At 37.8% G+C, this 25820-nt stretch overlaps 1 long non-coding RNA gene across 5 annotated transcripts; it reads right to left on the bottom strand.

Annotated features, from left to right (window-relative positions):
* Positions 1 to 1462: 1462 nt before the first annotated feature.
* On the bottom strand, positions 1463 to 16764 carry LOC127550733 (uncharacterized). 5 transcript variants are annotated; one of them, XR_007950937.1, is made up of 5 exons: positions 16750 to 16764; positions 8927 to 9008; positions 3759 to 3884; positions 3116 to 3184; positions 1463 to 1675 (listed from the first exon to the last, which is right to left on the bottom strand). It is a non-coding gene; the product is annotated as an uncharacterized LOC127550733 (long non-coding RNA). The 5 variants fall into 5 exon arrangements; XR_007950936.1 differs by lacking the exon at positions 8927 to 9008; XR_007950938.1 differs by lacking the exons at positions 8927 to 9008; positions 16750 to 16764 and adding an exon at positions 4793 to 4807.
* Between the last annotated feature and the right edge of the window lie 9056 nt (positions 16765 to 25820).

The raw sequence follows: 25820 nt of genomic DNA, 5'->3' as shown, positions 1-25820 counted from the left end.
AATTGTTCTGCTTCAGTTTCTCTGAATTATGCCCTGTGGATGCTGTGGCCATCCCCCTTCTTTGCCTCATTGGGACTGAGAGAATTGGGGCCTCTGGACACCCTCACATTCCAAAGAGTCACAAAACTCCAAATGCCTGGGTATTGCTCAGATTCCTGTCTCCTGCTCTACTACTTTCTTGACCCCCAACCTGTCAGAATTTAAAAGTTATAGTCCTTCCTAGAATTTCCATTCATCCAGTGTTCTGTCCCCTTTTGCCTTTGTTTCCCTGAAAGCTGGAGCCCTATAAAAGTCTCTGCAATTAATTGCTTGGGTGCTGGGTGCTTTAAGACAAGAGTCCCATTCAGCCAACAAATATGGCTAGCCTAAATTCTCTCCTATTAAAATATTAAAAACCTGATTTGTCTTGCCTCAGTTTCTCCAGATTTACATTTTTGGCACATTGGGAGTTCTTGCTAAATGTGAGTTCTCCATAAACATTTATTTTGGCAAATGCACATTTGGCATTTGAAAAATGTGGCTAGCCAAAATGGTGCAGTTGATAGAATGCAAGGTTCAAATTGAACCTCTGACACTTCCTAGATGTGACACCCTGAGCAAGTCACCCTATTTGCCTCAGTTTCTTCATCTGTAAAAATGAGCTGGAGAAGGAAATGGCAAACCACCCCTGTATCTTTGCCAAGAAAATCCCAAATGAGATTATGAAAAGTTGGACACAAGTGATTAATAGTCATGTATATTGTTTATAGTACTATATATTTAGTACTTTGCAAATATTTAATTTGATCTTAAAACAAAACTGTGAAGTACTATTTCCATTTACAGTTGAGCAAAATGGGGCAGAGAAGATTAAACGACTTACCTGGGGTCAGAAAACTACTAAGTATCTGATGCTAGATTTGAACATGTGTTCTCTTGACTATAATAGGACTAATGCTCTAGTCACTGAGAGATCTAGTTTGTTTGACACATTGCCCACTCTTCTGAATCAGAGGCCTTAGCAGCTTTGTAAGAGATATAGAAATATAGGCTTTCCCCCCCCCAAAAAAAAAAAACAAAAAAAAAAAACAAATTGCTTAGATTTGAAAGCCCCTTGCCCTTCAAAGGGATGAGAAAAAAATTAGCTACTTTTTAAAGGAAACAGCTCAAGTATCTATTTCAAGTGGCAAAAATCAGAGATTCTGAACCAACTGCTATGAACAGTTGGTAATGTATTTGTATAACTTTAATCCCAAACCTACTAGATTCTATTTTCCATAATTCTCAAGTATACTGAAAAAGGAAAAAAGGAGAACCTAAGGGCTCCCTTTTTCACAATTATTCAATATGAGAGGGGTAGGGCTTGATGACCAAAGGCCTTTTCCAGTCCTAAATCATCTAAGTCTGTGAATTTTACCCACCTTTTCCCCTGTTTCCTCCCACCCTTGTGATATATCCATTCGGAGGAATAACAAACCAGGAATTTACATTGTTCACTGAGTTTATTTTCATTTGAAAACACATGAGCACATTTTTATGGTAGACGATGCACACAGCTCATGCCTTTAAGAAAGGATGGTTATATTTTCAAGAAGCCTGCAGCACCCTCAATGGCAGCAGCCACCCTTGTCATTCCCTTTGCCGGCACACTCCTTGGAACACTTGGGGCACTCAGGAGGGCAGGAAGTACAGCAGCCTAAGGATGAAGAGAAGTAAAAGAACCCTAAGAACCAATTTACACAGCCCAGTGTAAAAGCTGAGTGCAGGAGCATTTGATAGTCAAAACAGTACTTTTTTTGTCCCTTCCTCCCTCCCTCTTCCCCCCTTTTTTCCTCTCTTTCCCCTCCTCTCCTCCTCTTCTCCTCTCCTTTTGTCTTCCCTCCCCCCCTCTCCCTTCCCCTCCTCTCTTTTTCTCTTTCTCTCTCTCTCTCGGGAAGGATGCCAGGGAAAAGAAAAAGAAAAAGAGAGAAAATAGAGACAAAAATACAAGGGGAATATCTTGTCTCTAAGTTCTGGTACTATGGAGTTATGCTATCTTTGAGAAAACTATCTATACAATGGGAGAGAGGCAAACTAAATGACCCTTTGATGTCAGTTCTAAATATGACCCTATGATCTTTTATAGGTCATAATAATTAAGATGCCTTCTAACATTCTAAACTTGACAGCAAGTTTTTACTGTGAGTATATGTAAAGTTGGTAAAGGCATCCTTACTTTTTTTTTTAGATTTAGGGAAAAACCTTTCTTGGTTTCATTTGAGCCAGATCTGTTACCATGGCAGCAAAGGAAACAAAGGAACCCAAGATCTGGAAGGAGCATAACCCTACAGAAGATTTGGCCAAATAGCAGCACACTCAAATTGGGGAAAGAGGAGAAAGTTGTGGAAGAGGAATACAGAGAAGAGTACATTTAGAGGATAAAAAGACTATGGGGAGCTGGAACTAATGAGTCATTTGGGGAAAGACGTGAATAGGGAGTTTCCAAGGCAACCAGTAAAGGAGGGTCCTAACCTCCTGGGGGCTGACTGAGCTCTGCTTTATTGTCACAGATTCCTTTAGTGAAACTGCCATGGACTTGAATGGCAGAGCCATGGTGATTGGTGATGGAACTTTCCCTGGGCCTCTTTCTTTTACCTGTGCTGCTCACTGGGGACCCAGAGCAGTTGGGTTCAGTCTTCTATGAGTGGAGGAACAGAAGCTTGTAAAGGGCTTAGAGGATGCAGGGGCAGGGGGAAGGGAAAAGGGAAACTGAGCTGGTCCCAAACCATAAACTCTTCAGCTTGCCCCTACATTCTAGCTTACTTGGCACCCGATGTGACAAGGATTGCCCTGACTCAGATCAAGATGGATCTTGACTGGATGATTTTCTGGTTCGTTTTTGTTTTTGTTTTTTTGAAAGCAAGCAAGGTTAAGTGACTTACACAAGGTCACACAGCTAACACGTGTCTGGGACCGAATTTGAACCCGTGTCCTCCTTACTCCAGGGCTGATGCTCTATTCACTTCATCACCTCTGTCTCCAAGATGATTTTTCAACCTGCCTCCCAGCCCAGGATCCAAGTTCACTCTACCAAGTTAGGGGGAGGGGAGGAGGAAGGTGAGGACGAATGTTTACCCACAGGCCCACAGTTACTCACCTCCTTTCTGGCAGGAACTGCATTTACACTCTTTGCATTTGCAATTGCCAGAACAGGTGCAAGGGCCTCCTAGGAAAAGAAAGAAAAAACAAAACAAACACGTCAGTAGAAGGCAATGTCAATTTCCTAGGACACAGTGACTCACGGAAAGAATGATAGCTCTTCGACCACAGGGACCCGATTTTGCTACAGATGAGCAAGAGTCATCAGTCTATTCACTCTTCCCTCTGAGATGAGGGGAATAGGCTCCATCATTTATTAGGCGCCTTACAACTCTAAGTCCAAGGTCTATCGGAAGAACAATTCGCCATGTTTTTGACCATAGTTTAGAAGCTCCCGGTCCTTCATCCCTCATCCGTCCCCGCAAAAAAAAGTCTCCAGAAGGGAAGGAAAGAAGGAAACGCATCCCTTCCACAAATCACTCCCCCAAAGAAATGAGGGAGAGAGAAGAGAATTCCGGGGCACCCTCAGATGATGCATTCGGTAGCGGGGCTCTAGTTAACACCTTGCGCCCGCATCCCTTTCCCTGCGGCAGCTTCCAGCGGCCACCCGCCCCGCCCCGCAGAACCCGAGGGCAGGCCCGGAGGGTTCATCGCTGGGAAGCCTGGGGACCAGGGTTTTTCTGCGCTGCCTCCCTTCTCACCCGTAGGGCAGCTGCAGTTTTGGGAATCCATGGCTTGGAGCGTTCGGATTTGGTGCAGTGCAGACAGTAGCCACGGATGTCCAGCGGATTCCTCTGAGCCTGGGGTTAGTGAGCGGCAGCAGGTAGCTGGTTTTATAACGGAGGGAGAGTGAGTGCAAACCCCGTCCCCGCCTTGTTCCCCCTTGCGCACGTCTCCGGGTGCCTCCCCCTCCCCCCTCTGTGAGCTAAGAGGCTCGGGCGCATTGCAGTGACAATTGTCTCACGCCTCCACATTTGCCTGCTGCCGCCGTGTGCAAATGCGTCTGGTTTCGGAGACTTGTACCCCTCCAGGCTTTGCTCCCCCCAGCCCCTCTCTGTTTACAATGCACAGAAGACCCCATAGTGTACCTCAGCCCTGTTAGGGTTCCCTTCTCCTCCTTCTCTCCAGCCTACCCCTTATCACTTAATCTCCCTGTGCCTCAGTTTCTCCATCTATAAAATGAAGGGATTGGATTTTTCTATCCTCCATCTCCCTCACTACCATCCCTATTTCTGTCATCTTTCCAGTCCCTTTAGTTTGCAAACCTCTACTCCCCAGTCTCCCTCACCTCGTCATCCAATCCATAGCCAAATCTTTTCTTTCCCATCCCCACAGCCTCTCTGAAATTTACCAATCGTGTGGCCCTAGGCAAGTCACTGTTTGTCTCAGTCTTTTCATCTGTAAAATGGGGATTAATACCAATAATATAATACCTACTTCCCAGGTTTGTTATGAAGATTCAAATAACACAAATATAAAGTGTTTAGAAAAGTGCATGTCATATAGTGAGCTCTCTATAAACAATAACTATTACTTTCTCTGTTAGTATCTCTCCTATTGTCCCTTTCTCTTTACTCATATAGCCAAGACCACTTCTCTCTAACCTCTGCCTCAGATGTTTTTCAAACATTAAGTCTGATCTTTCAGATGAGCTCCACTGGCTCCTTATTTCTGGATTAAATTTAAAATCCTCTGTTGGGCATTTAAATCTTTTCACAGCTAGGCTCCTGCCTACCTTTCCAGTCATTCTACAAATTGCACTTCTTCATGAAGTCTACAGTCCAGAGACACCGGCCTAGTGGTCATTCTTGGAAAACTGTTTCCATCTCTGTGCCTTTGCCAGAGCTGTACCGAGTGCCTGGAATAGTCCGTTTCCTCAACCTGTCTTTATTTCCCTGCCTCCTTTTAAGTCTCAGCTCAAACCCTATCTTCTGCAGAAGACCTTTCCTGATTCTGTCCAGCTGCTAATGGCTTCCACTTTTGAAATACTTTCTGTTCTGTATATGTTTTATATGTACCTAGTTATTTGCATTCTGTTACTCCCATTAAAATTTAAATTCCTTAAGGCAGGGACTATGTGTTTGTGTGTTTCTCTTATATCTCCAGCACTTATTCAGTGCCTGGCACAGAGGAAGTGATTAATATTTGCTGATTGACAAGATAGTATTTGGGGACTCTTCCAGCTCCAGATCTACGATCCTATGATCTGAGCATAGTATGACAAACAGAACAGTGTAATTAGTGCGTAAGATAAAACCTAGAGCTGGAATGAACTTCACAGACCATCTATCAAATCTAACATCCTTATTTTCCAGATAACTGAATTTTGAGTCCTTGAGAAGTTAAATGATTCAGTAAGGTTCAGAGGCAGGATTTGAATATAGGTCTTTTGATGCTTAAGCAAATGCTCTGACTCTGTGGTATAATATCAGTCAGCCAACTAGCACTTATTAGAAGTGCCTACTATGTGGCATTAAGGAATGGGTATATAAAAAAAGATTGGAGAAAAAAACCTCAGTCCCTGTCCAGTACTTAGCAGGAGTATGCTAATTAAGCTTGTTTATTTTGCATGCTTAATAAATGTCCCTGCTTTCAAGGAGCTCATAGTCTAATGGAGGAAACAACATGAAACAACTCTGTCAAAGCAAAATGAATATAGAATATATTAGGGGTAGTCTCAGAGGGAAGGCACTATGATTAGGAAGAACTTAATTTCCTTAACTAAAGAAAAGTTTCCTTGCGGTGGGGTCACTCAAATTGCTTATTGTTTCAGAGAAAGGGAGGAAAAGTAGGGAGAGAATTTGGAATTCAAAAGTTTTTAAATGAATATTAAAAATTGTTTTTACATGTAATTGGGGGGATTAAAATATTATTCAAAAGAAAAAGAAAAAATTCTAGAGAAGCTGAGAGATGGACATGAAGAGGGACAGCCAGAAAACCTTGACTGGAGATGGACCATTGGAGAACAACCCATGATTCTCTCTCTCACACCCTAGTTAAATTGACCTATTTGATAGTCCCAATATACATTTCATCTCTTGTTCCCATCCTTTTGCACTCCTTCACCTCCCTCCCCCTCTTCCTCACCATCTGCTTCTTGCAATTCCTAGCTCCCTTGAAAATCCAAAGTCCTTCCTGATTTCCCCCAGTTATTAATACCTCCCCCACCCACAGACTTACTTTGTAACTTTTAAAAATGCATTTTAATCACGGAGATGGAATACCATGTACTGAGCCAATTTACCCAAGATGGAGGGTGTGAGAAGGGGGAATTATGTGTTATCATCATAGAAAGACAAACTGTGAGAGGCTTTAAATGCCATGGAAAACTGTTATTCTATGAATAAGATAATATTAATAACCAATGATGTGGGAAGATCCAGAATTCTCCCCTTTTTCTAAAGTCCTAATTTTAAAAAGGTCAGGCTCTTCAAGGACATTGATTATTGATTATGAGATTGGATTTATTGTTCAGAAGCCACTTAAGTCTGGTGGCCATTGTGTTCAGCTCAGGCTTGGGTAGAGTATTTGTTTTTTCAATAGATGATTCAAGGCTGGGGTTATCTGATTATAGAGATAGACTTTTTGTGCTAGGGTGATATGATGTCATTCTTGGCCTTCATCATCTCATTGTTAACCAATCAGAGTTCATTGCCACTCTTCTTTCAAAAGAACATATAATCCTCAGGCCACCTGCCCACTATGATAGTCTTTGGTCTAAGAGAGAGATGGCCAAATCACCATCCTTTTATTAATAAACATATAGTCTTATTATTAAAGTTATTAAATTTTGTCTCTTTTTAATTGCCACAGAAAAAATAAGGAAACTTTCAAGTTTCGTGGACAGAGTAGCATAATCAGGCATGGGCTTTAAGAATATTAAGCAGCTATATGGAAGATCGATTGTCAAAAGGAGAGACTGTCAAAAGGAGAGTACCAGGTGTTGCCTTTCCACTTATGCAGATGACATTTTTATTAGTATCTTGTTTTTACACTTCTTAAATTTCCCCCATATGCCTTTTCTCCTTCCCAGTGACTCATCCCATATAACAAAGAATTTTTAATGAGAAAAAATTAGCAAAAATGATAATTTTTAAAAATCTGAAAATCTGTGTGATATTTTAACACTTATGGACATTCTGTCTCTGCAAAGAGATGTCTTATATATCTCTTCTTTCGGGTCATGCTTGTTCTTTGTAATTTTGCAATATTCATTTTTGATTCTTTTGTGGTTGTTCTTTCCATTTATATTCCTCTAGTTGTTGTATATATTGTGTTCCTACCTCTGCTTACTTCACTTTTCATCAGTGCAGTGTAAGTGCAGGCTTCTCTGAACTCATTGTTTTTCTAATCACACCATAATTAATACTCAAGTTGCAATTATGTGCCACTTTTTTTTTAGTTATTCCTCAATTAATCTGCATCTACAAAGTTTCTAGTTATTTGTTACGACAAAAAAAAATCCTGCTGTAATTATTTGGTGGCTTTCTTTTTATCAGTAAGATTTCTTTGAATTTATGCTTAACAGAATTTCTGAACTTTATTTTCATATTTCTGCATTGCTTTCCAAAATGGTTATATTAATTCATAGCTCCACCAACATTGAATTAGGGTGATCTTTCTACAAAATTTTTAACTTTGAATATTCCCATGTTTTGTCTCCTAGATGGCATTTTATTATTTTCCCACTACAGTTGGGGTTGCCAGGCTTGTGTTACAAAATCATATAATGTGCCTCCATCAGTCTTAGGTAACTACCTTCAGATTTATTTCAGAGCTACATGGACGACAAATGCATGTAGAATATATACAGATTGGAAAGAACATGAGGCAACCCTGGAAATGAACTCTGTAATGCTTTCTAGAAATAGCCAATTTACAATCCAACATCATTTTACCTTATTTGCCTCAGTTTCTCATCTATAGAATGAGCCATAGAAGAAAATGACAAATCATTCCAGTGTCTTTGCCAAGAAAACCTCAAATGGAGTCATGAAGAGTTGAAAACTATTGAAAAATGTCTGAACAGCATCCAAATTTAGTTGAAAGGTCCCTTCTCTGTTACTCCAAGCCCCTGGTACTTCTCTCATGGTGTATTTAAAAATCACTGCTTATGAGCCCCCTCCCCCGCTCTCCCCTCCTCCCCCTCATACTTTTAAAAAAACTAAACCAAACCAGATGACAAATGTAAAGCAAAAACATTTGACAAATAGTAACAATGAAATTAAAAATTGGATATTGAATATTCTCAGCTTCCATTTCCCATTGCAATTCATCTTACACAAAAATATCTCTCAGGGAGCTCTAGCATCACTTCTGGTTAACCCCTAAGTCTTTCCAAAATGTCAAGAGGGACATGCAGCAAAGACTAAAAGCTGATACTAGAAAACCTTATTATAAGCTATTAAGTGCTTTTAGCTAGAATGTGGCAAGTAGCACCCAGTGGCTGGTTCCCCACTCTTGATTGTAGATGGCTGCTTTGCACATCTGGTCTGGTTGCTTTTCTCCCTGGCTTTTGGATGCAACCGTTCCTATGACTTCCTGAGTCTATTTATTGCCTTGTGTTCTAGTCACACGCCTACTTGACATCTGTACTATGATGCTCTTATAAGGGGGCTCCCCATGCCAATGCCTTTAACATTTTTTCCTGCTGGAGATCCCCATCCCTCAGTCCCTGGACAGAGGTGCTCTCAGAGGAAGAAAGCCAGGGACCTTGGCTACTCCCAAGATTAAGAGCTGCTGAGTAGGTGCCAACTCAAATTAGCAGAGGAAGTCTCTCACTGGGAACTCCCTAACCTGATGAAATCACAGGTCTGTTAAAACTAACAAATAAAAAAGGGACCTTATATGTTGCTCAACGGTCACATACAATGAATGCCTCTGTTCTCCAGCTCTTTCCTCTGGGTAGTTCAGGTCTTGGGGGACAAGAATATCCAGGTAGATGTATTGTCCTAGAGCACAGATTTAAAAGATGGGGGGCAGGGGAGAGATGAAAACAATCTTTGCTACAGTATTTTTGGTAGCTTTTTAAAAAATTAATTAGCTTTTATTTACAAAACATATGCATGTGTAATTTTTCCAACATTGACCCTTTCCAACATTGACCTTTTGCTCCAAATTTTCCTCTCCTTCCCCTCATCCCCTCCCCTAGTTGACAGGTAGTCCAATACATGTTAAATATGTTGAAATACATGTTAGATCCAATATATGTATACATATTTATACAGTTATCTTGTTGCACAAGAAAAATCAGATCAAGAAGGAAGAAAAAGAAGAACTGAGAAAGAAAATATAATGCAAGCAAATAGCAACAGAGAGAGTGAGAAGGCTATGTTATGGTCCACATTCAGTTCGCATGGTTCTCTCTCTGGGTGTAGATGGCTGTCTTCATCATTGCACAAGTGGAACTGGTTTAAATCATCTCAATGTTGAGGAGAACCATGCCCGTCAGAATTGATCATTGTATAGTTTTGTTGTTGCTATGTATAATGATCTCCTGGTTCTGCTCGTTTCACTCAGCATCAGTTCATGTAAGTCTCTCCAGGCCTTTCTGAAATCATCCTGTTGCTTGTTTCTTACAGAACAATCATATTCCATAACTTTCAGTATACCATAACTTCAGCCATTCTCCATCTGATGGGCATCCACTCAGTTTCTAGTTCCTTGCCATTACAAAAAGGGCTGCCACAAACATTTTTGCATATGTTGGTCTTCTTCCCTTTTTAATGATTTTTTTTTTTTGGATATAGATGCTACAGTATTTCAATGGATAGAAAACAGTATCTCCATACTACTCAGAGAAGGTTATGTGAATTAATCATAATGACTTGCTCATAAGGTTCACGAGGTTTTGGGGGGAAGTGAAAAAGGAGAGGGAAAGATGAGCAAAAAGATTAACTCAGAACTACTATGTTTGGAATTATTTCCTTTTTCTCAGTCTTCAAGCTTCTCTGGTTTCCTTTAAATCCCAGCTAAAACCCCATCATCTACATGAAGCCTTTCCAAACCTTCTTACCTATAGTGCTTTCCCTCTCTTTCTATTTAATGTGTAAATAGCTTGTTTATACATATTTGCTTGTGTTCACTAGATTGTCAGCTCCTGGAGGGTAAGGATTATTTATTGCCTCTATATCCTTAAAGCCTAATACAATGCTTGGTATATAGCAGGTGCTTAATATTTTTTGACAATCTATTTTTGGTAAGCGAAGTTGAATATATGCCACAGGAAGGGCTGGACTAAGGGCTAGCACAGCAAGAAGCCCCATTTTAAACTGTGGGTCTTTCATGACCCTTATCACTTTCTCTATAATCTCAATTTTGACCAGGGAGCAGATCTCATGCCTGACTCACTTCCATTCTTGGCAAGTCAACCATTTTCATAAACATCGATGATTCTGGTCACTTAGTGTCTCTTGACCCTATGTCCAAGATGGTGTTCTCTAGTCCAAAAAATTAGTTCCTTCTAAAGAATACAGTCAAGTTATTTCTTGGATGTCCAGCACAGATAACATCTGATAAAGAGCTGTAATATATAGTAAAATTCTAAAGGGCCCTTTAGAACTGGTTCATAACAATGATGGCCTATGTTATATCTTAGTCACTTGCTAAGTGGAATAGGTTAACCAAGAGATTAAAACATTTCTCAAATTACTGTATTACACACCCATAATGAGACATGACCTAAAATTTGCTGGTGGCAGAATTTATCCAGAATAGGATCATATGAAGAGTTAATATTAAAGGCGATGTCCCTTCTATGTTCATAAGAACATAGCCTAGGCTTTCTTTGGGTTGCGTCCCAAAGGCAGAACAATTGTCTGCCCTGGGGGCACAGGAACTGCAGATACCTAAATTAGAAAGGGTTAATACAGAAAAAGAAAATTATAGACCAATTTCCCTAATAAATATTGATGCAAAAATCTTAAAGTAGAACCAAGAGAACAGTTGTTCATAGCACCAACAAGATTATTGTTAATAAGATAATTGATAATCAACTGTGATGGACTTGGCTCTTTTCAACAATGAGGTGATTCAAGACAATTCCAATAATCTTGTGATGGAAAGAGTCATCTGTACCCAGAGGGAGAACTATGAAGACTCATTGTGAATCTCAACATAGTATTTTCACCTTTGTTGTTGTTTGTTTTTTTCTTTCTCATTTTTTCTCCCCATTTGATCTGATTTTTCTTGCTCAGAATGATAAATGTGGTTAGAAGCATTGCACATGTTTAACCCATATTGGATTGCTTGATGTCTAGGGGAGTGGGAAGAGGGGAAGGGAGAAAGAAAACTTTGGAACAGAAGGTTTTGCAAGGGTGAATGTTGAAAACTATCTTTGCATGTATTGAAAATAAAAAGCTATTATAAAAAATCAGACTAGCTCTCAAACAGGGCCATATGCTCACATTTAAAAATATATATAATTTGCAAAAAAATCCCCCCCTAAAAATAAAAAGAAAAAGAATCATAAGACACACTGGAGAGGACCTTTACCAAGAATATCTCTTCAACTGACCTGCTATATACTCCGGGGAAAGAGTTGTAGAATAGGAATGAGGAAATCTGTAAAATGAAAGCCCTGCTTTAGATGGTGTCTAAAGTTGTTTTTAGTTCTAAAATTTTATCTTTGATAACTGAGATGCTCCTATTAGAAAATCTTCTCCTTGGGATATGATACTGATGTTTGCATCTGCTTTCTACTTTGTCTTTTTAGGGTCATAGAAGCTTAGAATCTCAGAGTTGGCAGAGATTCTCAGACCTTAGAGGCCACTGAGTCCAATTCATGAGTGCACTTGAGCAGAAATCTTCTATATCATCCCAGAAAATGGATAATCCAAGTTTCACAAAGACTTCCAACAAGAGGAAAGTTCCTTCTTTCCTGAAGCAACCATTCCACTTTTAGGTATAGCTCTAATTATTAAGATGCCTTCCCCAATTTGCTTTTTTGCAAATTTTCTCTTTTTTGTTCTTAGTTCTAGTCTCATTTGTTCCTTATGATAGCTTTTTTCAAATATATCAAGATATCTGTCTTGGTCTACTCTCCCCTTCAACCCATTTTTTTCCCCCTAGGCTGACCTCATACGGTCTGAATTCAAAATTCTTCCCTACCCTGGCTGCCCTCTTCTGGACATTCACAAACTTGCTAGTATCTAAAAAAGTGAGCACCCAGAACACAGTGCTCCAGATGTGGTCTGATTAGCTTAGAGGACAATAGGAAGACCATCTTTATAATCCTGGTCATTATGCAAACTAAAAACTTATTAGTTTTCTTGGTTTCTTATCACAATATTAGCTAATAATAATATAGCTAATATGGTAGCTAAAATAAAACATTACATTCCTTGCCCTTTGGGACCAAGCTAAATCAATTTAATCTCAAATTCAAGGCTAACTATTAAACTCTTCAGGCTTTTATTTCAGAAGACAGGATTGCTAACATCTCAGTGTAGAATCTCAGCTTTGGAGGACTTTGGAGGTCATCCAGTACAGCTCACACCTGAGCAGGAATCCTGACATTCCATGGAAGAGTTCATCCAGTACCTCCTGAAAGTGCTCACTCTATTTGATAGCACAATGGACTACATCTAATTTGTCTGCTTCTCAGAGCCTTCTGCCCACTGATCCTTAAAATCTGTACTTTGGGGACAAGTAGAACATGTCTAATCCAAGTCCTCTTCTATGTTATGGTCTTTCATAGAGTTTTGGAAAATTCCTCCAGGATGGCTAATGAGAAGAATGCCAAAAATGGGAATCACTCCATGGGGAGTGAGAGTGGGAAAGATGGGGGAAAAGTGGAAGGAGACACTGAAAACAAATTATGCACTTGGCAGGAATTTAAGAAACATTCCACTCTTTTACCAAGCATGGCCCTGTGAATACTGATTCATTCATTTGTTTATTCATTCATTCAATACATATTTATTGAGTGGCTACACTAATAGAGATACAGTGTTCAGAACAAGGAAGATATTTGTTTTTTACCTGGGTCAGATCACATCTAAATTACTATGCTCACTTCTGGGCATCATATTTTGGGAAGGATGTGAGAAACCTGGGGCTCTTCCAAAGGAAAAGGATGAGAAAGAAGAGGACCTGGAGACCATATCATATGAGAAATACTTAAATAAACTGAACCATTTAGCCTGGAGAATAAAAGACTTATTGGGGTGAGGGGAGAAATAGGGAGGGAGATGACAGCTATTTTCAAGTATTTGAGGAACCTGGTGAGAAAAACTCTGTGAGTGGTTTCATGCCACCAGGACTGACACACAGAAGAGAGATTAGATTTGTTTTACTTCAGCATGATAAATATGGAAATATTTTTAGAAGAATTGCGTGTGTTTCACCTATATTGGATTGCTTGTTGTCTTGGGGAGAAAGGAGGAGGTGAGAGAGGGAGAAAATTTTGGAAAACAAAATTTTGCAAAGGTGAATGCTGAAAACTATCTTTACATGTATTTGAAAAAATAAAATACTACTTTGAAAAAAAGATTTGTTTGCTTGACTACCAAAGGGTGGAATCAGGAGAAAATGAATAGTGCTTTCAGAAGGGCAGATTTAAATTGTGGTAAGAAAAAACTTTCTCACTAGGAGAGCTACCTCCATATTAAATAGGCTGCTTTAGACAGTGGTATTAAGTTCCTCTCCACCACTGCTACCCCTTACTGGAGGTCATCACAAAGAAATCTGATTACCATCTATCTAGGATGTTGTAGCACTTATGCCTGTTCAAATTTGAGTAGACAAGCTGACTTTTTGGGTCCCTTCCAGTTCTGAGATTCTATGATGTGTTTAAGGCTCTATCCTGTTGGTATCAGAGGCAGAAATGAATAAGATCCAGATCTTCATCTCAAGATCTAACAATGAAGCTATAAATGACTATTTTTCAGTTGTTTTTCAGTCAGTTTTTCTTGGCAAAAATGCTGGAGGGGTTTGCCATTTTCCTAAGTACCTTGCCCAGAGTCAAACAGATTAGTCTTCCTGACTCCAGGCTATCCACTTCTTGTTACCCTATAAAAAAGCTTGCTCTCTGATACTTAGTGCTGGATTCTTTGAGATGATAGTCTCATTCAGCCCTAGGACCAAGATCCATTTGGTCCCAGTATCTCTCTCCATTTAATAAGCTATTAAATTGGTCTCTAACCTCTGTCTTGCTCAGTTTCTCAGGCATTACAGCATGTGAGGTAAACATCTATCCCTCAATCAGTCAACAAGCATTTATTTTCTATCTGCTATATGCCAGGCAATATGGTAGGTGCTTGGAATATAATATAAAAGGGAGCCAGTCTATGATTCCAAAGAGCTAGGACTTGTAGTTGGAATTTTCACTACAAATTGATAACCTGTTCTCAATAGGTTCATCAGAGAGACAAATCAGAGAAATACTTTTTTATGTGTCTTTGCTTTATGCTAAAAGATTTTGGGGGTAAGAGTAAGGACAAGAGGAAGGTGACGTGAGTAGCTGCCTACAAGACAACATGAGGGATTTGGGAAGCTAAGAAAGGAATCTTTCCAACATAATTTTTTTGTAAATACATATTTTAAAGATTCTGCAAATATTCCATTCTCTATGACCTTTAGAGCTTTCTTTGAAATAAGTTAAATTGCCAAGCATTACAGTGATTGTGAAAATGCAGATGCGGACATAAAAGAGGTAGAAATTTTCAAGGTTTGTCTCTTAAATTCATTCATTAATTATTCTCTCATCAGATTAAGAACTTTTATTGAGTAAACTCAAATATCCTAGTCAATTAAAGTCAATTATTTTAGGCCTTCCTCAAACTGATATGCAGAGTTTTCTAGGGCAGGGATTTTCAATCTAAAAAGGATTACTTCAAGGGAAAGACAGTTTTTAGCGAGAGATTATTCAAGGTCATAAGAAAATCTGAAAAGGACTCCAAATAATCAAAGAGTTTGAGGACTGCATCAGGTTTAACTAGCCTCAGAGACACTCTTTACTTCTCCCTTCTTGGTTCCTTTCATTAATCTATCAGATAAAAATGTAATAGTGGTAGTTGTCAAAACAGACATAGTAAACATGAGGTAGAGTCAGTAAATCCAAATAAAACTGATTCTCTTTATACTAGAAAAATAATTTCTTGCTAGCAACTATGACCTCAACTTGGAGTGGTGAAAATAGACCAGAATTCTTTTATTATCTCCACAACAAACTTATTGGTTTCTTTGACAATCCATTTTTTTTTAACCTCATTTTCCTTATTTGTAAATTAATGGTGTTCACAACATTATGAGAGGTGGCATGGCATAATGGAGAGAGAAAACTGGCCTTCAAGCCAAGGAGATTTGAGTTCAAGGCCCACATCCTGAAATATGCATATGTGATCCCCAGTAAATCACTTAACTTCAAGCCAAGTCTAAGTGATTTCAATAAGACCATACATTACAAGGAATTGATTGAGGGAGTCTCTTTGTGTGGAAATTCCCCAACTGAGTAGCTAAAATATATATAGGGTGCTAGTCCTGAAGTCAGGAAAACCTGAGATAAAATCTGGCCTTAGACACTTTCTCTTCATGTGAATTCAAATCCAGCCTCAGACCCTTGGCAAATCACTTAATCCCATTTGCTCAATTTTTTCAACTGTCAAATGGGGAGAATAAAAGTACTTACCTCAATGGATTGTTGTAAAAATCAAATGAGATGATCTTTTAAAGCATTCAGCATGGTGCTTCTTACAGAGTAAGCACTATATAAATTCTTATTCCCTTCTCTTCTCTGTATATCAGTGAAATCACAAATCCAATCCCTGGTTCTATCAGATTATAGATTCTGAGATGGAAGGGACAAGATCCAAATCCCTAATTTTATAGCTGAGGAAATTGATGGTCAGAGGGTTAAGTGACTTGTCCAAGTTACACAACAAATGCTAAAACCAGCATTTAAATCCTGATCTTTTGATTTTTAAAGCCAGCATTCCTTCTACCATATCATGGACTAGACTAGATTAATAAAGACCAGAAATAGCAGAGCATTTATTATACTAATCCAGTCTCTTGGATTATAAACTCTACTTGGTGTTTTTCCTGCTTCACCATACTGAATTTATCATACAAACCAAACATTTGAAGAAATATGGAAATATTTTCTTCTTCAATCCATGCCAAAGGTTTTGTCTCTACCAGAGCAGCTAAAGACAAATATAATCTCTTGGAATAACAGAGAGCTTCTAGAACAAGTTTCAACCATGACAGTCTTGAAGATAGTGATCCACATGGTGACTTTATCTTTAAACTAAAGATAGTTCTGGAAACCTGGATCATCCTTAGGACCATAACTAGGTTAAGACTCCACAGATTGTGTGACACAGTGCTGAAATGTATAGACTACAAACATATAACATAATCATTCAGCACCTTAGAAAGTAATTTTCCTCCTCATTCAACTGAATTTGCCTTAATTACATCCTATAATACATTTTATTTAAGAATTACAAAACTAAGTTGAGGACATATTTAATGTTATTTTTCCCCAGTGTCAAAATTGTTAGTTCTAGTTTTCTCTTTACCCTCATCCAGATCTTTCTCCCCAACAAGGTATGTTACTTGGGTGAAGGGGATTTGTCATATAACTGAGCACATTTGTAGTCATCTCAGGAACTAAAAGATTAACCTGGACTGATTCCCAAACTGGACCAATTCCCGACCTGGACAGAGTAGCAATTCAATTTTACATACCATCAAAACAAAGCCTTCATAGATGCTGCTGCTCTGGAATGCTGAATTCTAGTCTATGAGCCTGAGTGTTCTGAGGATAGTTATTTCTTGGTTCTAGAGTTCTAAGCTCTGATGTTCTAAGTTCTAATGCCTTGAGAACCAATGTTTGATTGCTTTTATTTTGTAGTTGTTGTCAGGCCTCCAACTAAATGCTTCAATCATAAAGCTGTACCCCACCCTTCTCCTCACCACTATAATCTTTGCAAATGTGCAAATTATTAAATGAAACCAGACAGGGACTCATTTTGCTTTCTTACCTGTGTCTTACCTGCTAAGACATTACAAAGGGTCCATGTGGGAATTAAACTATTCAAATTTCTATGACTGTGCATTTGGTACCAGAAAAAGAATTGAGAATTGGAAAAGGGACATGATGAAATGGTTGTCTGAACATAGTGCAGGCATTTGGGAGCCAGAGGAGCTGGATTTGAATTTTGATTCTGATACATAAAAACTGAATAACTTATTTTTCTATGCTTCAGTTTCCTCCTCTATAAAATGGGGATATTTTCCTGTAAAATGGGTATATCTGTGTGTTCCGATGAAGATCAAAATGAGATAAGGTATGTAAAATGCTTTGTAAGTAATTAAACTATGTGCAGAGGTGTTCCAGTTTTATCTTGCTCTTTGACCAGCGAAACTTCATCCAACCTGCCTCCAGGCAGGGTTAGTGGGCAGGTAGCTCTCAGCCCTTTTCTGGATCTAGAGCTCCCTCTACAGCCAGTGAGAGGGAAGTCGCTGGAACTCCACGGGCTCCATCCTGAGAGTCTTGCCTAGCTAGTCTCTCACCAGACAGACAGCGCAGCTGGTCTTGAGCAGCACCCTGATGGCCAGGAGATAAGCCACATCCGTCTCCTAAGGTACAGTTAGGTTTGCAGCAATACCCATGGAAACTGGAGACACTGAGTCAGAGGAACTTGTGCTTTCCACCTTGTGACTATGGACGCTTCATTAAACTCCTTTGGACCTTGGCTTTTGCATCTATGCAGCGAGGGGGTTCTTCTGGGGTCCCCCTTGCCCAGTTTCTGATGTTGACTTGAAGGGAGCTTGGAAGGATTTGCGGGATTGCAAGAGAGAGAAGCGAGGGGGCAACACTGCAGGCTGATAGACAGCCATCAACAGGACACAGCGAGGAGATGGGACATCCTGGGTGAGAAGCAGCAGGGGGGCCATTTGGGGGAGGGTCCTGAAGAGCAGGCTGCCCTGTGGTTAGTCTTGCTGGCCCAGGCAGCCCTCTGAGCAGGGCAGTGATGGGACAGCACCGTCACAAGCTTGGGTAGGTTACCTACCCAGCTGACTTTTGGTGGCCTGTGGCTCCAATGACTTATACCTGGAAGGACCTTGAGTCTCTGGAGCCCTGGATTAGTGATTTATAAAAGCTTCCCTTTTAGCAAGCAATATTGAGAAGGTTCTGACAACAAATGCAGAATGGAGAGGACATTTATGGAGATTTCACCACCTCAAACATGCTCCTGAGGTTCCCTGGGAATAACTGGGACTTGGAGACTTTGCTCTTCCAGGACATAAGGTGTGAACCTTTGTGTCTCAGGAAAAGACTCTTCACCACAACGCACCTGAGACACTGCGAGATCCTTCTAGAGTGTGATTACTTACTAGCTCTTGTTTAGTAACTCTTCTGCAGCCAATAATGACAATAATAAAAACAGATGAAAACTCCAAGGCCCAGTAAAGTTAATGAGTTACCCATGATCACACAATGGAAACAACAGAGATTGTTTTGAACCCCAGTCATGTTCTCGTTCCACTTCTTTTCTTTGCATGGTTGTGGCCATGATCTGCCCCAAACCTGACTTGGAAAGTACTTTGAGATTTTCAAAGTCCCATGTTATCTCATTTGATTCTTACAAATCTGGGTAGAAGATGCTAAGAAAACAGGCTGAACTATCTATATTAAACATATATGCACCAAGTAGTGTAGCATCTAAATTCTTAAAAGAGAAATTAAGAGAGCTGCAAGAAGAAATAGACAGTAAAACTATAATAGTGGGAGATCTTAACCTTGCACTCTCAGAATTAGATAAATCAAACCACAAAATAAATAAGAAAGAAGTCAAAGAGGTAAATAGAATACTAGAAAAGTTAGATATGATAGATCTCTGGAGAAAATGTAATGGAGACAGAAAGGAATACACTTTCTTTTCAGCAGTTCATGGAACCTATACAAAAATTGACCATATATAAGGACATAAAAACCTCAAACTCAAATGCAGTAAGGCAGAAATAGTAAATGCATCCTTTTCAGACCATGATGCAATGAAAATTACATTCAACAAAAAACCAGGGAGAAGTAGACCAAAAAATAATTGGAAACTAAATAATCTCATACTAAAGAATGATTGGGTGAAACATCAAATCATAGACATAATAACTTCACCCAAGAAAACGATAATAATGAGACATCATACCAAAATGTATGGGATGTAACCAAAGCGGTAATAAGGGGAAATTTCATATCTCTAGAGGCCTATTTGTATAAAATAGAGAAAGAGAAGGTCAATGAATTGGGTTTGCAACTAAAAATGCTAGAAAAGGAACAAATTAAAAACCCCCAGTCAAGCACTAAACTTGAAATTCTAAAAATAAAAGGAGAGATCAATAAATTTAAAAGTAAAAAAACTATTGAATTAATTAATAAAACTAAGAGTTGGTTCTATGAAAAAACCAACAAAATAGACAAACCCTTAGTAAATCTGATTAAAAAAAGGAAAGAGGAAAATCAAATTGTTAGTCTTAAAAATGAAAAGGGAGAACTCGCCACTAAGGAAGAGGAAATTAGAGCAATAATTAGGAGTTACTTTGCCCAACTTTATGCCAATAAATTTGACAACTTAAATGAAATAGAAAAATACCTCCAAAAATATAGCTTGCCCAAACTAACAGAGGAAGAAGTAAATATCCTAAACAGTCCCATCTCAGAAAAAGAAATAGAACAAACTATCAATCAACTCCCTAAGAAAAAATCCCCAGGACCAGATGGATTTACATGTGAATTATACCAAACATTTAAAGAACAATTCACTCCAATGCTAAATAAACTATTTGAAAAAATAGGGATTGAAGGAGTCCTACCAAACTCCTTTTATGACACAGACATGGTACTGATACCTAAACCAGGTAGGCTGAAAACAGAGAAAGAAAATTATAGACCAATCTCCCTAATGAATATTGATGCTAAAATCTTAAATAAAATATTAGCAAAAAGATTACAGAAAATCGTCACCAGGATAATACACTATGACCAAGTAGGATTTATACCAGGAATGCAGGGCTGGTTCAATATTAGGAAAACTATTAGCATAATTGACTATATCAATAACCAAACAAACAAAAACCACATGGTCATCTCAATAGATGCAGAAAAAGCATTTGATAAAATCCAACATCCATTCCTAATAAAAACACTTGAGAGCATAGGAATAAATGGACTTTTCCTTAAAATAGTCAGGAGCATATATTTAAAACCATCAGTAAGCATCATATGCAATGGGGAAAAACTGGAACCTTTCCCAGTAAGATCTGGAGTGAAGCAAGGTTGCCCACTATCACCATTATTATTTAATATCGTATTAGAAACACTAGCCTCGGCAATAAGAGTCGAGAAAGATATTAAAGGAATTAGAGTAGGCAATGAGGAAACCAAACTATCACTCTTTGCAGATGATATGATGGTATACCTGGAGAACCCCAGAGATTCTACTAAAAAGCTATTAGAAATAATTCATAATTTTAGCAAAGTAGCTGGCTACAAAATAAATCCCCATAAATCCTCAGCATTTTTATACATCACCAACAAAACCCAACAGCAAGAGATACAAAGAGAAATTCCATTCAGAATAACTGTTGATACCATAAAATATTTGGGAATCTATCTACCAAAGGAAAGTCAGGAATTATATGAGCAAAATTATAAAAAAGTCTCCACACAAATAAAGTCAGACTTAAATAATTGGAAAAATATTAAGTGCTCTTGGATTGGCCGAGCGAACATAATAAAGATGACAATACTCCCTAAACTAATCTATTTATTTAGTGCTATACCAATCAGACTTCCAAGAAAATATTTTAATGATCTAGAAAAAATAACAACAAAATTCATATGGAACAATAAAAAGCCGAGAATCTCAAGGGAATTAATGAAAAAAAAAATCAAATGAAGGTGACCTAGCTGTACCTGATCTAAAATTATATTATAAAGCAGCAGTCACCAAAACCATTTGGTATTGGCTAAGAAATAGATTAGTGGATCAGTGGAAAAGGTTAGGTTCACAAGACAGAATAGTCAACTATAGCAATCTAGTGTTTGACAAACCCAAAGCCCCTAACTTCTGGGAAAAGAATTCATTACTTGATAAAAACTGCTGGGATAATTGGAAATTAGGATGGCAGAAATTAGGCATGGACCCACACTTAACACCATATACCAAGATAAGATCAAAATAGGTCCATGACCTAGGCATAAAGAAGGAGATTATAAATAAATTAGAGGAACATAGAATAGTTTATCTCTCAGACTTGTGGAGGAGAAAGAAATTTGTGACCAAAGATGAACTAGAGACCATTACTGATCACAAAATAGAAAATTTTGATTACATCAAATTAAAAAGCCTTTGTACAAACAAAACTAATGCAAACAAGATTAGAAGGGAAGCAACAAACTGGGAAAACATCTTCACAGTTAAAGGTTCTGATAAAGGCCTCATTTCCAAAATATATAGAGAACTGACTCAAATTTATAAGAAATCAAGCCATTCTCCAATTGATAAATGGTCAAAGGATATGAACAGACAATTTTCAGAGGATGAAATTGAAACTATTACCACTCATATGAAAGAGTGTTCCAAATCATTATTGATCAGAGAAATGCAAATTAAGACAACTCTGAGATACCACTACATACCTGTCAGATTGGCTAAGATGACAGGAAAAAATAATGATGAATGTTGGAGGGGATGCAGGAAAACTGGGACACTAATGTATTGTTGGTGGAGTTGTGAACGAATCCAACCATTCTGGAGAGCAATCTGGAATTGTGCCCCAAAAATTATCAAATTGTGCATACCCTTTGATCCAGCAGTGTTTCTATTGGGCTTATATCCCAAAGAGATACTAAAGAAGGGAAAGGGACCTGTATGTGCCAAAATGTTTGTGGCAGCCCTGTTTGTAGTGGCTAGAAACTGGAAAATGAATGGATGCCCATCAATTGGAGAATGGCTGAATAAATTGTGGTATATGAATGTTATGGAATATTATTGTTCTGTAAGAAATGACCAGCAGGATGAATACAGAGAGGACTGGCGAGACTTACATGAACTGATGCTAAATGAAATGAGCAGAACCAGGAGATCATTATACACTTCGACAACGATATTGTATGAGGACATATTTTGATGGAAGTGGATTTCTTTGACAAAGAGACCTAACTGAGTTTCAATTGATAAATGACGGACAAAAGCAGCTACACCCAAAGAAAGAACACTGGGAAATGAATGTGAACTATCTGCATTTTTGTTTTTCTTCCCGGGTTATTTATACCTTCTGAATCCAATTCTCCCTATGCAACAAGAGAACTGTTCGTTCTGCAAACATATATTGTATCTAGGATATACTGCAACATATCCAACATATAAAGGACTGCTTGCCATCTAGGGGAGGGGGTGGAGGGAGGGAGGGGGAAAAATTGGAACAGAAACGAGTGCAAAGGATAATATTGTAAAAAAAAAAAATTACCCTGGCATGGATTCTGTCAATATAAAGTAATTATTAAAAAAAAAAAACAAACAAACAAACAAAAAAAAAAAAAAACAGGCTGAGAGCGATTAGGTGGCTTGCTCGGGGTCATGTAAACTAGTAAGTGTCTAGGATAGGATGTGGAATTCAAGTCTTACTGCAGCTAAGTTCGGTATCATACCTGTTTTACCAAGATAAAAAGACAAATGATAAATATAAAATATGACAAAAATAAAATTAAAGTTAGAAAAAAATTGACTGAGAGGAAGAAAAATGCCTATAATTGCATAGAAGAAAATTCTGTGATGAAAACACAAAATGTATTTATTTTCAAATCAGTTTGCTGGGGTATGGGGAGGTGGGAGTGAGAGTGGAGAAGAAGAGCCATGCTACCAAAATTTATATGTGCTACCTAAATAAAGGTTTTAGTATATATATAGATATATATATATATCTTTAAATAAGGTCTATGATTCTATGAAACAAAGTTATGATAGTAAAGTGTGAAAATATCCAGAAGTTTTGTTTGAGCTTTGAACAAAAGATGGGCTTTCTAGTTTATGACAAATGAGAACAGTTGCCCAAGCTGTCTGCAGTAAGCCTCACTCTCCATTGTTGTACTGGCCTCTTGAGGCTTCTCAAATGCACTGCTCCTTCGTACTCCACTGATAGAGACAAAATATGGTAGTGATTTCTTCAGTTGTTTCAACTGGGACCCCACCTGGGTTTTCTTGGCAAAGATACTGGAATAATTTGCCATTCCCTTCTACACACAAGGGAACTGAGACAAACAGGATCAAGTGACTTGCCTGGAGTCATACAGCAATTAAATGTCTGAGGTCAGATTTGAACTCAGGAAGATGAGTTTTCCTGACTCCAGGTCTGGCACTGCACTACCTAATAGCCTTACAATAGTGATGGGGGGACTTAATTGTTTGAATTTTTGCTAAAACTTTCTCTGTCACAAACAGAACAACTAATAATTTTCATACTTGTTTATTGATAATTTAATTCATCACAAAATAAAAGAAGCAATAAGGGGAACTGATATTCTAGGCTCTACCATTTTGTTATTGTTTAGTCGTTTTAAGTCATGTCTGACTCTGTGACTTCATTTAAGGTCTTCTTGGCAAAGCTACAGGAGTGTATTGTTATTTCTTTTTTAAAAAAATTTATTCGGCTCATTTAATAAATGAGGAAACTAAACTTACAGGAAAGTAGGAGAGGAAAGAGATAAAAGGAATGGTGATAGAAAGGAGGGCAAATTAGGGGAAGGGTTAGTCAGAAACAAAACACTTTTAAAAGGAAATATGGTGAAAAGACAGAGAATAGAATAAGTAGGGAAGAATAAAGTTAGCAAAAGTAATTGTAAGAAAAAAATTGAAACAATTTTCCCTGATAAGGGCCTCATCTCTCAAACTGAGTAAAATTCTGAGTCAAATTTATAAAAACAGCCATTGCCTAATTGATAATCAAATGATAAGGAGTTTTTAGATGAAGTAATCATAGTTATCAATAATCATGTTAAAAATGCTCTAACATACTATTGATTGGAGATAATCCTTCAGGGGGAAAATGGAGATTTAAAAATGACACAGAGGACTTTCAAGAATTTCTGGTGAAAAGACCAGAGTTGAGTAGAAAATTTTTTATTCAAACACAAGACTCAAGGGAAAGATAATAAGGTAAAAATGAAAGATAAATCATAATGGATGCAATAAAGTTAAACTATTTGTATTTCTATATAAGAATGTCATACATTTAACTCCTAAGAACTTTATCTGTATTAGTATATTAAAGGTTCTACCTAAAGAGAATAAGACTGTGAATCGATTATGTTGGGATGATCTCAAAAAAGAAAAATGAAAAGGTGAGAAAGAGGGATGCATTGGGAAAAAAGAGGGAAGATAGAGAAAGAAGGAAGAAAATAATAAAACATAAAAAACATACATAAGGAATAGCTTTCTTAGTGGAAAGGAAAATGGGGATGGGGGAAGAAATAATGCTTAAACCTCTTAGCTGAATTTGTTCAAAAATCAAAGAATAATATTTCATTCTAAGCTGGGTATAGAAATCTAACTTACCCAACAGGGAAGTAGAGGGTAAAGGGGAGAAGAAAGAGAATAGATGATAAAAGGTACATGGATTAAGGGAGACAGTGATTAAAAGCAAAAGGCTTTTGAGAAGGACAAGATAAAAAGAGAGATAAAAGGATAAAGAAAAGAAAACAGGATGGACATTATACAGTTATAACTGTGAATGTGAATGAGGTAAATTCACACATAAAATAGAAATAGATAGCAACATGGACTAGAAACCAGAATCCAACAATATATTGTTTACAAGAGATAAACTTAAAACTGAAAGACACACAGAGTTAAAATAAGGAGCTGGAATAGAATTTATTATGACTCAGTTGAAGTTTAAAAAAAGACACGGGTAGCAATCATCTCAGATAAAGTAAAAATACTTTATCTCAGATAACGTAAAAATAGATTTAAAATAAGTAATCAGGGAAATTACATTTTTGCTAATTTTACATTTAGCAAAAATGCTAAATACAGACAATAAAATAGTATAAATAAATTCTGAAATAAGTTTCTCTGATGAAGTCTTTACTTCTCAAACATACAAAAAAAGTCAAATTTAAAAATAAGTGCCACTTTCCAATTGATAAATGGTCAAGGGATATGAACAGATAATTTTCAGAAGAAGACATCAAAACTACCTATGGTCATATTTTAAAATGCTTGAAATCACCATTAATTAGAAAAATGCAAATTAAAATCAACTAGGATATTTATATTTATGACAAATGCTTGAAGGGATGTGGAAAAATTGTTACACTAATGAACTGTTAGTGGAGTTGTCCTACCATTCTGGAGAATAATTTGGAACTATGCCCAAAAGGGCTACAGAATTATGCATACACTTTTACTTAGCAATACCATTACTATATTCCAAAAAGATCAAAGAAAAATTGAAAGGACCTGTAAGCATAAAAATATTTATAGCAGCTCTTTTTATGTGGCAAAGAATTAGAAATAAAGAATGCTCATCAATTAGAAAATAGCTGAATAAATTATGACATATGATTGTGATGGAGCACTATTGTACTGTAAGAAATGAAGAAGAGGGAATGGTTCCAGAAGAACATGGGAAGACCTTTATGAAATGATGCAAAGTGAAATGAACAGAACCAGGAGATTGTTGTATACAATAATAGCAAAATAATGATAATGATCTACTTTAAAAGACTTAGCTACTTTTGATCAATGCAATGA

This window comes from Antechinus flavipes, chromosome 2, assembly GCF_016432865.1.
Source record: "Antechinus flavipes isolate AdamAnt ecotype Samford, QLD, Australia chromosome 2, AdamAnt_v2, whole genome shotgun sequence".
In the NCBI taxonomy this organism is placed as follows: Eukaryota; Metazoa; Chordata; class Mammalia; order Dasyuromorphia; family Dasyuridae; genus Antechinus; species Antechinus flavipes.
This window is presented reverse-complemented; position numbering and strand designations above follow the sequence as displayed.